Raw genomic sequence first — 14,033 nt, forward strand, 5'->3', positions numbered from 1 at the left:
ATCTCTGCTCTGATCTTAATTATTTACCTTCTTGTGCATGGGGTTGGCTTAATTTGTTGTTGATTTTCCACTTTTTTAAAGTATAAAGAGAGTTGGCATAGTCAGGATTTTTCATTTTGTTTTTGTTTTTGTTTTGTTTTGTTTTGTTTTTTTGAGTGAGGCTTGGATGACTATGTATTTCCCCCTTAAGACCACCTTTGCCTTATTCCATAGGTTTTGGACCAATGTGTCTTCATTCTCATTGGTTTCTATGAATTGTTTAAGTTCTCTTTTGATTTCCTGGTTGATCCCAACATTCTTGATCACGGAGGTCTTTAGCTTCTAAGTGTTTAATTCCTTCCAAACTTTTTCTTTTGGTTGAGTTCCAGTTTTAAAGCATTGTGGTCTGAGAATGTGCAGGGAATAATATCAGTCTTTTGGTATCTGTTGAGCCCTGATTTTTGACCCAGTATGTGGTCATTTAGGAGAAAATTCCATGTACACTCAAGAAGAATGAGTATTCTGTTGTTTTAGGGTGGAATGTTCTGTATGTATCTATGAGGTCCATCTGGTCCAATGTGTCATTTAAAGCTCTTGTTTCTTTTTTGATTTTCTTCTTAGATGATCTGTCTGTTGTTAAGAGTGCCATGTTCAGATCCCCTACAATGATGTATTCATATCAATATGACTCTTTGTTTTGTTTAACAGTTGTCTTATGTAGTTGGATACTCCTGTACTGGGGGCATAAGTATTTACAATTGTTATATCTTCTTGATGGATTAACCCTTTAAGGATGATGTAGTATCCTTCTATATCTCTGATTACAATCTTTAGCTTAAAATCTAATTTATTTGAAATGAGAATTACTACCCCATATTTCTTTTGAGGCCCATTGGCATGAAAGATGGTTCTCCGTCTCTTCACTTGCAGTCTGGGTGTATCTTTAGGTTCAAAATGTGTCTCTTGTAGACAGTATATGAACAGGTCCTGTCATTTTATCCAGTCTGCAACCCTGTGCCTTTTTATAGGAGCATTTAGGCTGTTCACAATGAGAGTGATGATTGAAAGGTAAGTTTTTATTGACATCATGTTGCCTGTAAAGTCCTTGTTTCTATACATTATCTCTGCAACTTTCTGTACTATGTAATTTTTGGACCCTTCCTTCTTTTAGAGAACCCCCCACCCCCTTTAGTATTACTTTTAGTGCTGGCTTAGTGGTTACATAATCTTTTAGACCCTGCCAGTCTTGAAAGATCTTTATCTCTCCATCCATTTTGAATGTCAGCTTTGGTGGCTAAAGTATTCTTGGCTGCATGTTCTTCTCATTTAGTGCCCTAAATATGTCTTGCCACTCCTTTTTGGCTTGCCAGGTTTCTGTGGACAGGGCTGACTTAATTCTGAAGGTCTTTCCTCTGTACGTAAGGAATCTCTTCCCCCTAGCTGTCCTTAGGAACTCTTATCTGAAATTATGATTCATGAATTCACAATCAAGTGTCTGGATGTCTTTCTAGACTCGTTGATCTTGGGGGATGACCTTTCTGCATCTAGGACATGAACATTTGTTCCATTCCCCAGATGAGGGAAATTTTCATCCAGTATTTGTTCAACTCTATCTTCTAGTCTTCTCTCTTTCTCCATCCCCTCAGGGATCCCAATAATTCTGACATGGGTACATTTCATGTCATCATTTATTTCCCTGATTCTGTTTTCAGGGCTTCTAAGTTGTTTGTTCCAGGCCTCCTCCTGGTTCTGCTTTTCTGTCAGTTTGTCTTCTAGATCACTAATTTGATCTTTTGCCTCGGTTACCCTAGCTGTTTGAATATTTAGATAGATTGGACTTCCTTAACAGCATGTTTTACATCCACGGGATCAGCTCTCACTTGCACTCTTAGAGATTCTATGTTGTCACTAATGGTCTTCTCCAACCTAGCCATTGCCTGGATGATCTTTACCCTGAATTCCATTTCTGACATATTGTTTATGTCCATACGCAGTAGTGCTGTGGGAGAGGTCGCAGTCTCTGAATTTTTCCTCTGTTATGTGTTCCTCCTCCTACTCATAATAATCACTTTTTTAAAAACCCATTTCAAACATTAAACACTTAGTCAGAGGTAGAATTTCTGATCTTAAAAAAAAAAATAGCACAAGAAAATGTGCGTTGAACACTAACACTTTTTGAGTTAGTGGCCTATAGTCTTCCAGACCTAAAATTCCTGTAAGTTTACTGATAGGTTACATTCTGAAGAACTTTTATTTTTATTTTTTCCAAAACTACATTAAGGATTAAGATGAACAAACTTCATGTAAAATAAACTATTTTTGGAATTGTGGCAATTCACCATTTGTGAAATTAGTGCTTTCAACTGATTGTTGGTTGTTTGTATTTCCCAGCAATAGATATTTTATCTGTTCTTAAAGCTTGCAGTTGTTGAATTATTTTGAGTTTTAAAAAAAATTTTTTTAAAGTCAAACTGTATATTCTGAAAGTTAATTAAAGTATTTTCATTTACTTGAACATGATGCTTAACTCCTTTTCTTCCTAAAGCCTACCTTCCTTTGTTTATTTCTTTCTGCAAGTAGCGCAGTAGCCCTCAGATAAGAACTTATCTATCATGGACCTCTTCTATGTAGATGGCACTGTTTTGCTTGACTTGAAATCCAAATAGAAGCTTTATAAAAAAACAAATATTATTAAATGTAAAGTAGGTGAAATACTTGCTGTTTTTCAACTGTAAGGGAAAAGGTTGGGTTGGACTGTCTACTTATAGGAAGAAGCAAAATATGCTATTTTTCTTTAAATTTGAACCCAGGAAAAAATTGCCTAATATGTATGAGGAGTACAGTATACAGAACAAAATACCAGTGTTTAATGACCTGTTGCATACATACTAAAATTAATTCCATTTATATTTATAATGCTCAATGGTCATACTTTTCCAACAGTGATCATTTCAAAATACTCAAAGTACTGTATAATAAATTATTATAGGTAAAATAAATTACAATGTTTTAAGAAGAAATATGTTTTGTTATGGCCAGTCAGAGGTTTCATTTTTGGTAAATACATCTCTGAAATCATATTTTGAAATATCACCTGGCTATGTTCAAACATTGTTATTTTTCATAACCTTCTCACATATTACTATTTCTGTACTGGATACAACTCTATTGTTCATAAATCTTCATATATATGTATGTATATCTTCATATATCTTTATATATATGTATATATCTTCATATATATGTACATATATCTTCATATATATGTATATAATATATATGCATATATTATATATCTTTATCTTTCTATATAACCTATGTAATCAAATTTTGTAATGTTTACTAAGTTTATTCCTTTGTTAAAAAATTCAATTAGCCAACATGTAGTACATACTACTTAGTTTCAGATGTAGTGTTCAATAATTTATGAGTTGTGTTTAACACCCAGTGCTTATCACATCATATGCCCATCACCCAATTATCCCATCCCTCACCCACCTCCCCTCCAGCAACCATCTGTTAATTTCCTATAGTTAAGAGATTCTCATGATTTGTCTTCCTCTCTGATGACTTCCCTTTCAGTTTTCCCTCCCTTGCTTTATGAAGGGAGTTTTTCTTAATTTTTTTTTCTACGTTTTTTCTCTGAGTTTTTTCTTAAAATCCACATATGAATGAAACCATTTGATAATTGTCTTCCTCTGATTGTCTTATTTCACTTAGCATAATATCCTCCCGTTCCATCCATGTTGACCTAAATGGTATGTATGCATCCTTTCAGATGGCTGAGTAATATTCCATTGTATATGTATGCCACATCTTTTTTACCTATTCAACTGTGAGAGGACATCTTGGATCTTTTCACATTTTGGCTATGGTGGACATTGCTGCTATAAATATTGAGGTGCAGGTACCCCTCCAGATCAGTCCATTTGTATCATTGAGGTAAATACCCAGCAGTATAATTGCTGGGTTATAGGGTAGCTCTAATTTTCTCTTCTTGAGGAATCTCCATACTGTTTTCCTGAGTGGCTGGACCAGTTTGCATTCCCACCAACCCTGTGTAGGAGGGTTCACCCTTCTCCACATCCTTGTCAACATTTGTCATTTCCTGTGTTGTTAACTTTTTTTGTGAGGGAATATTCAGTCCTATTTTCAAGTTATTTTCTAAACAGCTGCATGATGCTCTTCTGTCTATTCAAAAAAGCTAATATTGATTTTATTTTAGAATTATTTGTGGTATTTGACTTCCTTATAATATTTCAAATTCCACAATTCTATACTCCCCTCTTTTCAGTACTCATTCTTGCAGCACTCTCTCTAGATTTGGGGTCAGAGAAATTATAGTTAAAGTCCTAAAAATACTACTAAGCTGAATGCCACAGATGCGCTCTAGTTCCTATGGATCTAAATTTCTTCTCTTGTAAAACAGAGTAGAACTCCTCTTATAGGGTTGTGAAATATGCAGAGTTCAACAAATTATTATGCTAGGTACAAAATTTTCAGTCTATCTTATTCATAAATGAAAATTTAGTAGAGTAAGTTATAGATAAGAGGCCATGGCATTAAGCAGAATAAGGACAAAATGGATATGTGTCCAAGGAAAGTCCATTTTTAAGGACCATGGCATTAAGTACATAGTACCCTACAGTCAATAATTTGGGGAATTTATCATGAGATATTAAGATATTAAGTTTTTCACACTAGTTATTTATAAGAATAATATCCTTGCTATACACTTATCTGTAATATAAACTTAAACTGTGAAACAGAATATGTGTATTATATTTTGGTTAAAAATACCATTACGTTAAAACCTACTAAGTTTTCAGGAACATTTTTTAAAAAGATTTTATTTATTTATTTGACATATTTCACATTAGGCAGAGAGACAGGCAGAGGAAGAGGGAGAAGTAGGCTCCCCACTGAGCAGAGAGCCAAATGTGGGGCTTGATCCCAGGACCCTAAGATCATGACTGAGCTGAAGGCAGAGGTTTAACCCACTGAGTCACCCAGATGTCCCTTTAGGGACATTTTAATATCCTTCAAGTTTTCATGCTGGTGAAGACAAAAACTAAACATAACTAATATGATGATGATGATGAGGAGGAGGATGTTTTAATCTTTCTTGCTACTTTTCCTATTTCCCTCAATCTTTGGCCATGAACTTAATAGGAAAAAAAAGAAAAAAGCCAGAAATATGAGTCATAGCATGGTCTCCAGGGACTCTTGACTCCTTTATGAGTAAAAGACAAATTCTTTCCATTGTCTGTAAGATGATACAAATGGGTAACATCTCATTTGTCAACCTTTGTTGTCCTTACTTTCTAATCTCTCTTTAATATACTTAATTCCAGACCCTCTTGAATAGAAAACTAAATCCTTATCCTCATGGAACTTATAGTGGAGCAAATTTAGGCAGAGAAGAATCACTGAAACAAATAAATACTAAGATAATTTTATATAATGTATCAGTTAAGACTATAGTTAAGAATACAGTATTGTACTTGAAATTTGCTTAGAGAATGGATCTTGTGTTCTTACCACACACACACTTACACACACACATACATACAATGGTACCTGTGATATGATGGATTTGTTAAATAGTTTTTGGTTATCACTTTACAATGTATCAAATCATCATTCTGTACACCCTTAATATATACAGTATTTATTTGTCAATTATACCTCAATAGAGCTGGAAAGAATAAATTTTAAAATGCCATTCCGATCAAAATTCCACCAGTATTCTTCAAAGAGCTGGAGCAAATAATCCAAAAATTTGTATGGAATCAGAAGAGACCCCGAATTGCTAAGGAAATGTTGAAAAACAAAAATAAAGCTGGGGGCATCACGTTACCTGATTTCAAGCTTTATTACAAAGCTGTGATCACCAAGACAGCATGGTACTGGCATAAAAACAGACACATAGACCAGTGGAACAGAGTAGAGAGCCCAGATATAGACCCTCAACTCTATGTTCAATTAATCTTTGACAAAACAGGAAAAAATATACAGTGGAAAAAAGACAGTCTCTTCAATAAATGGTGCTGCGAAAACTGGGCAGCTATATGTAGAAGAATGAAACTCGACCATTCTCTTACACCATAAACAAAGATAAACTCAAAATGGATAAAAGACCTCAACGTGAGACAGGAATCCATCAGAATCCTAGAGGAGAACATAGGCAGTAATCTCTTCGATATCAGCCACAGCAACTTCTTTCAAGATATGTCTCCAAAGGCAAAGGAAACAAAAGCAAAAATAAACTTTTGGGACTTCATCAAAATCAAAAGCTTCTGCACAGCCAAGGACACAGTCAAGAAAACAAAGAGGCAACCCACAGCATGGGAGAAGATATTTGCAAATGACAGTACAGACAAAAGGTTGATATCCAGGATCTATAATGAACTCCTCAAACTCAACACACACGAAACAGGCAAACATATCAAAAAATGGGCAGAAGATATGTCGTTTGCAAATATCTTCTCCCATTCTGTCAGTTGTCTTTTGATTTTGTTAACTGTTTCCTTTGCTGTGCAAAAGCTTTTGATCTTGATGAAATCCCAATAGTTCAGTTTTGCCCTTGCTTCCCTTGCCTTTCCAAAATCTATAAAGAACTTAGCAAACTCAACACCCAAAGAACAAATAATCCAATCAAGAAATGGGCAGAGGACATGAACAGACATTTCTGCAAAGAAGACATCCAGATGGCCAACAGACACATGAAAAAGTGCTCCATATCACTCGGCATCAGGGAAATACAAATCAAAACCACAATGAGATATCACCTCACACCAGTCAGAATGGCTAAAATCAACAAGTCAGGAAATGACAGATGCTGGCGAGGATGCGGAGAAAGGGGAACTCTCCTACACTGTTGGTGGGAATGCAAGCTGGTGCAGCCACTCTGGAAAACAGCATGGAGGTTCCTCAAAATGTTGAAAATAGAACTGCCCTATGACCCAGCAATTGCACTACTGGGTATTTACCCTAAAGATACAAACGTAGTGATCCAAAGGGGCACGTGCACCCGAATGTTTATAGCAGCAATGTCCACAATAGCCAAACTATGGAAAGATCCTAGATGTCCATCAACAGATGAATGGATCAAGAAGATGTGGTATATATACACAATGGAATACTATGCAGCCATCAAAAGAAATGAAATCTTGCCATTTGCTACAACATGGATGTAACTAGAGCGTATCATGCTTAGTGAAATAAGTCAAGCAGAGAAAGACAACTATCATATGATCTCCCTGATATGAGGAAGTGGTGATGCAACATGGGGGCTTAAGTGGGTAGGAGAAGAATAAATGAAACAAGATGGGATTGGGAGGGAGACAAACCATAAGTGACTCTTAATCTCACAAAACAAACTGAGGGTTGCTGGGGGGAGGGGGTTTGGGAGAAGGGGGTGGGATTATGGACACTGGGGAGGGTTTGTGCTTTGGTGAGTGCTGTGAAGTGTGTAAACCTGGTGATTCACAGACCTGTACCCCTGGGGATAAAAACATATGTTTATAAAAAATAAAAAAATTAAAAAATAAATGGGCAGAAGATATGAACAGACACTTCTCCAATCAAGACATACAAATGGCTATCAGACACATGAAAAAATGTTCATCATCACTAGCCCTCAGGGAGATTCAAATTAAAACCACATTGAGGGACGCCTGGGTGGCTCAGTTGGTTAAGCAGCTGTCTTCGGCTCAGGTCATGATCCCAGCGTCCTGGGATCGAGTCCCGCATCGGACTCCTTGCTCAGCAGGGAGCCTGCTTCTCCCTCTGCCTCTGCCTGCCACTCTGTCTGCCTGTGCTCGCTCTCGCTCTCTCTCTCTGACAAATAAATAAACAAAATCTTTAAAAAAAACAAACAAACAAACAAACAAAAAAAAAACACACCACATTGAGATATCCCCTTACACCAGTTAGAATGGCCAAAATTAACAAAACAGGAAACATCTGTTGGAGAGGATGTGGAGAAAGGGGAACCCTCTTACACTGTTGGTGGGAATGCAAGTTGGTGCAGCCTCTTTGGAGAACAGTGTGGCGATTCCTCAAGAAATTAAAAATAGAACTTCCCTATGACCTTGCCATTGCACTCCTGGGTATTTACCCCAAAGATACAGATGTCATGAAAAGAAGGGCCATCTGTACCCCAATGTTTATAGCAGCAATGGCCATGGTCGCCAAACTATGGAAAGAACCAAGATGCCCTTCAATGGATGAATGGATAAGGAAGATGTGGTCCATATACACTATGGACTATTATGCCTCCATCAGAAAGGATGAATACCCAACATTTGTAGCAACATGGACGGGACTGGAAGAGATAATGCTGAGTGAAATAAGTCAAGCAGAGAGAGTCAATTACCATATGGTTTCACTTATTTGTGGAGCATAACAAATATCATGGAGGACAAGGGGTATTAGAGAGGAGAAGGGAGTTGGGGTAAATTGGAAGGGGAGGTGAATTATGAGAGACTATGGACTCTGAAAAACAATCTGAGGGGTATGAAGTGGCGGGGGGGTTGGGAGGTTGGGGTTCCAGGTGGTGGGTATTATAGAGGGCACGGATTGCATGGAGCACTGGGTGTGGTGAAAAAATAATGAATACTGTTTTTCTGAAAATAAATTAATTAATTTAATAAAAAAATAGGAAACAAAATAAATCTTTAAGGAGAAGAATCAGGTCCTCTCAAGAAGTGCTATTTGAGCTGAAAATTTAAATGTGGATAATGTAGAAATAATGAAACCCATGGCAGAAGTGTGTGGTCTATAAATGGTAGAAAGTCAAGAGATTATACTGTTGTGTATATTTTGTTGATGTTTTAAAAATCATGTGAAATAAATATAAAACCCCTCCATTTTAATTTTTTACTTTGCAATTTCAGGATAATTTGTAGTTAAGCTAGTCGGACTCTTCCATCAGTTGTAAGATATTTTAGAGTCAAGAGATTGCATAATCTAAAACTTGTACAGAAGTTTTTTAAATTTGGAAGCCAAATGCCAAGTGTGCAAAACTGAAGTGGACATCATATCTATAATATGTTCTTAGCATTACATGTCTTTTGATGCAGTCATGATAAACACATGTCTCACGAACATGCATCTGAATTTTTCCAACTATTTGAATAAACAGATTTGTGCTCTAACCAGGGTGTTCTTGTAAAACTTTATATGAATGGACATATCCAGGTCCTCATTTTTAAAAATAGATAGTTGCAAAGCTGTAACATTCCATGTCAATGACACATTTCTAAGAAGTTTGAATGCATGCTGAGAGATAACTAAAAAATCTTTATTCTGAGTTGACCTGGTAGCTGAAGTGGACACATTCATTGTCTATTTCAAAGTTTAATATATTTAATATAAATATATTGAAATTTTTTTAAAGATTTTATTTGTTTATTTGACAGAGAGAGAGAGATCACAAGTAGGCAGAGAGGCAGGCAGAGAGAGAGGGAGAAGCAGGCTCCCTGCCAAGGAGAGAGCCCCATGTGGGGCTCGATCCCAGGACCCTGGGATCATGACCTGGGCTGAAGGCAGAGGCTTAACCCACTGAGCCACCCAGGTGCCCCAATATATTGAAATTTTGACTCACTTTACTGGTGAGGTGATAATAATAAATAGGAAAAATTATATTACACTTTTACATTTAAATTTGAATCAATGAAAAAATCCTAATGCTAAAACACTAGAGGCTCCCTGAAACACATTTTAAAAATTACTAGTGTATGTTAACTCCCTTTCAGAAGACTTTGTCTTTTTTTTTTTTCAATAGCCACACAATTCATTCTATATTATTTATCACCCTCAACTTTAGTGCCAGTAACATATTGGAAGCTAAATTTCAATAGTCTATCACAAAATATTTAGGAATAAGTCAACTATGACTTAAATTGCTCAGTATTTGTGTGACTGTTTCAAATCACTAAAATAATGTTGAAGTACTTCATTCTCACATGCAATAGGAATATGCAATAAGCTGACAGAGTTTTGATTATTGTGCTTACAATATAAAATTGTAGCACTTAAGTCTGAACTCCACAGCACTCTTGAATGCAACCTACTGTCTTTGAAATATTAATAGAGTTAAAATTATAAAATTTCCTCCAAGATGAGCTTTTACTATTTCTATCTGAATATCTGGGGATGTGTCTGTTATTCTTCCAGAATACTGTGAAAATGCCTTGAAGAGGCAGATGTCTCTAAGGGGACTTGAGAACTTTTCAAGAGTTATGTTTGCAAGGTTTGAGTGGATCAGTGTGATATGACATCCTGTTTCCGATTATTCACAAATCCTTTCTCATCATAAACTAAAGTATGCTAAGCAGTCTTTAAAAACATCATCTCAGTAAAAGTTAAAAAAAAATACATACAATGTTGAATAGGTGTTTTCTATTAGCACTTCAGGGATTGGATTCTTGAGAGGCTCCATCTGGTATATTGAAAGTTTATACAGAATATTGTACATGTGTCTGTTCTAAAAACACCGAGCTTATACTTATAAATACAACTATAAGAACCATTTTAAATAAATAATTTCTGGAATAAATCCTTACAATCCTTACAATTACAATGGAATTCTCATGTGTCAGTGAATTCAAACACAGAAAGTTAATGTCGTTAACTTATTAGTCTGTCTCTCCCACATTACTATTGAATGCATTGTTTTTATTCCGTCCCATAAAAATAACACTACTCTATTTTTTGTGGTATTTTCATTTTATTTTATTTTTATTGAGTATAGTCAACATATAATGGTACATTCATTTCAAGTATACAACAACGTTATTAGCAAGTCTGTATACTGTTCTGTGCTCACTACACACATAGTTACAATCTGTCACCATACACTACTATTACAGACAGTATCATTGGCTGTATTTTCTGTATTTTCTGTTTCATTCCTGTGACTTATTCATTCCGTAACTAGGGGCCTGTAAGTCCTACTCCCTTTCACCCATTTTGCCCATATCCCCACCCCTTCTCCTCTGGCAAACGTAAGTTTGTTCTCTATATTTACGGGTCTGTTTCTGCTATTCTAATTAGAATAAGTCAGAAACTTGTGTTTTTTTTTAATTTTTACATTAAAAAATAAAATAAAATCATATATTTAAGTACTTAGACAAAAATGGAAAATTGAATAGTTGGTTAACAGGTATTTCAGGATTCCAAGAAGTTAATTTCAGTTCTGGCTCCACTAAGAATGTATTTCTTGCCTGAGCTTTTTAATGTTTAAAAACTGGCCCTTGCAAACTGAATACTAATTTTTTTTTCTGAATACTAATTTTTAGATAGTTTTATTTTTGAGAATGATATTATTGAAAAGTTACTTGTAAGGCTTGTAGTTTGATGGAGGGGTTATGTACTGGCCCCATAATTCAGAGACCTTCATTGTCTCTTTCTTCTAGCAATTATGAGTTCTTCTACAATGGGTAAATTATTTTCAATTACACAATTTTAAGAATTAATACATTGGAGAAACTTTTTTTTTTAAAGATTTTATTTATTTATCACAAGTAGGCAGAGAGGCAGGCAGAGAGAGAGGAGGAAGCAGGATCCCTGCTGAGCAGAAAGCCTGACACGGGGCTCCATCCCAGGACCCTGGGACCATGACCTGAGCCGAAGGCAGAGGCCTTAACCCACTGAGCCACCCAGGTGCCCCGGAGAAACTTTTTTTTTAAAAGAGTTATGCAAATGGAACACTACATAAAAAACTAATGATACTGTATGGTGACTAAAATAACACAATAAAAAAAAAAAGTGTGAAAGGTAAAAATTAGGCAAAGGAATGACTACATGTCTTTTCAGAGTCAAAGTGAAGTATTATTCACAGGCCCATCTAAGAATTATGTGACTTTGCAGAGAAAAATGCCTTTGATTCATTTAATATTTATCATTAATTTTGAACCAGACTTTCCAAAATAACATAATACCCTGAAGATTTTTCTCTGGTAGAAATAAAAATTATTTCTGAAAAATTATTTCAAATAACCCCAAAAGTTACCATTTCATTGTCTTAAAATCTGTTTTTAAGACAGATTTAAAAAAAAAAAAGTTTTTTTCTGATTAACCAGTTTTATATCTTAATTAATAATCTTTCTAGAATTCATATTTCAGTGCTTACACTTACTTGATCTGTCAAAATCTCTTTTAAAATAAATTTACTATCATGCAGTTACCATCATTTTTAGGTCTAGTATTTTGTTTTCTTATAACTTCCACATTGTAAGGAAGATATTATTTCTTTGTAACCATAGAGACTTTACTTAAAATACTCTTCTAACATGAAATTGTATGCATTTTTGGGTCATCCACACTGGTGGAAAATCCTTGTTTCCTACTCCTGATTTCCATGGGACACATTTTCCCTAGAACACTGAAACTCTCTTCTGTGTACCCATGCCCATGAAGAGGTGGCAGTTCTGTCAGGTTTGGACAAAAGTAACTAGTTATGTTTGGTTCTCACATTCCCCTTGGGATCCAACTGCCCATAGGTAACATATATGTTACTACTCCAGGGGTATGCTATCCCTTACTATGTGGGAAACAGCTCACTTACACATGAGCCTTCCTTCTAGCTAAGTCTTTAACAGCCATAAAGGGAATATTCTAGCCTTCATCTAATACGTCTTGATTCATTTTTATTCATTCAAAATTCTGACAGGGGAGTTGTTAATCATATTGGGTAAGCCCCTCAGAATCTCAAGCATTTTTTAATAATCTATGCATAAAATATTATCTCCCATAAAAAAATAGCAGGGTAACTGCTACAGTGTTCTCATTCAATTATATTGTTGTAAGTCTCAGAATTAATTGCCTTAGTATTTCTTCAGGAAGCCAAATTAAATTCAGTGTGTATTAAAATCATATTATATCTATAAGAAATAATTAATTTAAAGAATGCCTCTTTTGAAAATAAAATGAGATTAAAAATTCTATAAATATTAAAGACTCCATGAAACCAATCCTCTACCTGACTTTTTGACTCAGTATTTTCTGTAACTAGTTGCTAATTGAAGTCCATCAAAACAGTTGTACAAGGAAATTTAAAATTAGTGTATTCCTATTTAGTCCAGAGGGCAGCTATTACCTAAACAAAAAGTTATTTTTTTAATATCCCAAAGCTTGCAAAAAGAGGCTTAAAAAATACAGAAGATGAGGTTACAATTAGGATAACTGAGACTATAGAGTTATTGGCAGGTTGAAAGTTTTCCTCAGAATATGAAGTTTTGCCAAGTGTTATCATTAGCCCTTACAACCAAAAAAAAAAAAAAAAAAAGTAAAGCCCCAAATATGCCTAAATACAAGTTACATTTATCAGTGACGTAACAAATTCCTTCCATCCATTCTAGAGTAACATATGTTCAATACATTACAATAATAGCACATTACAGTAATACACTGTAATAAGAGAATATTACTAAGGAGTTGTCATGCAGCAGGTCCATGGATAGCACTGTTTGATTTTAAAATTCTCACTGTAGGGGCGCCTGGGTGGTTCAGTGGGTTAAAGCCTCTGCTTTCGACTCAGGTCATGATCCCAGGATCCTGGGATCCAGCCCTGCATCGGGCTCTCTGCTCAGCAGGAAGCCTGCTTCCTCCTCTCTCTCTGCTTGCTTCTCTCTGCCTACTTGTGAACTTTGTCTGTCAAATAAATAAATTTTAAAAAAAAACTTTAAAAAATCAATTTTAAAATCCTTACTATAATCTCTACATTAGACACAGTTATTATCCATATTTTAAAAATACGTATCCTAAGATGTAGGGAATTTAAGTAAATTGTCCAAAGGGGCTGCACAAGTTCTAAACCCATATATGTCTAAGTACAAAATGTTAATTCTTATGAATGATACTAGACTGCTTCTTTGATATGGATTCCTCTACAGTAAAGGTCTAAGATCACAAACATCTGTAGGGAATCATCAGAATCCATTCACCTTCCCCAGTGGCTGCTAAAGGGCCCAGGATTGCAACCTGGAAATTCCTCAAGAAAGTTGGCTCAATGCGGGACAGATTTTGACCATGTACCTGAGATAGAA

This window comes from Mustela erminea, chromosome 2 (genome assembly GCF_009829155.1).
Source record: "Mustela erminea isolate mMusErm1 chromosome 2, mMusErm1.Pri, whole genome shotgun sequence".
NCBI lineage: Eukaryota > Metazoa > Chordata > Mammalia > Carnivora > Mustelidae > Mustela > Mustela erminea.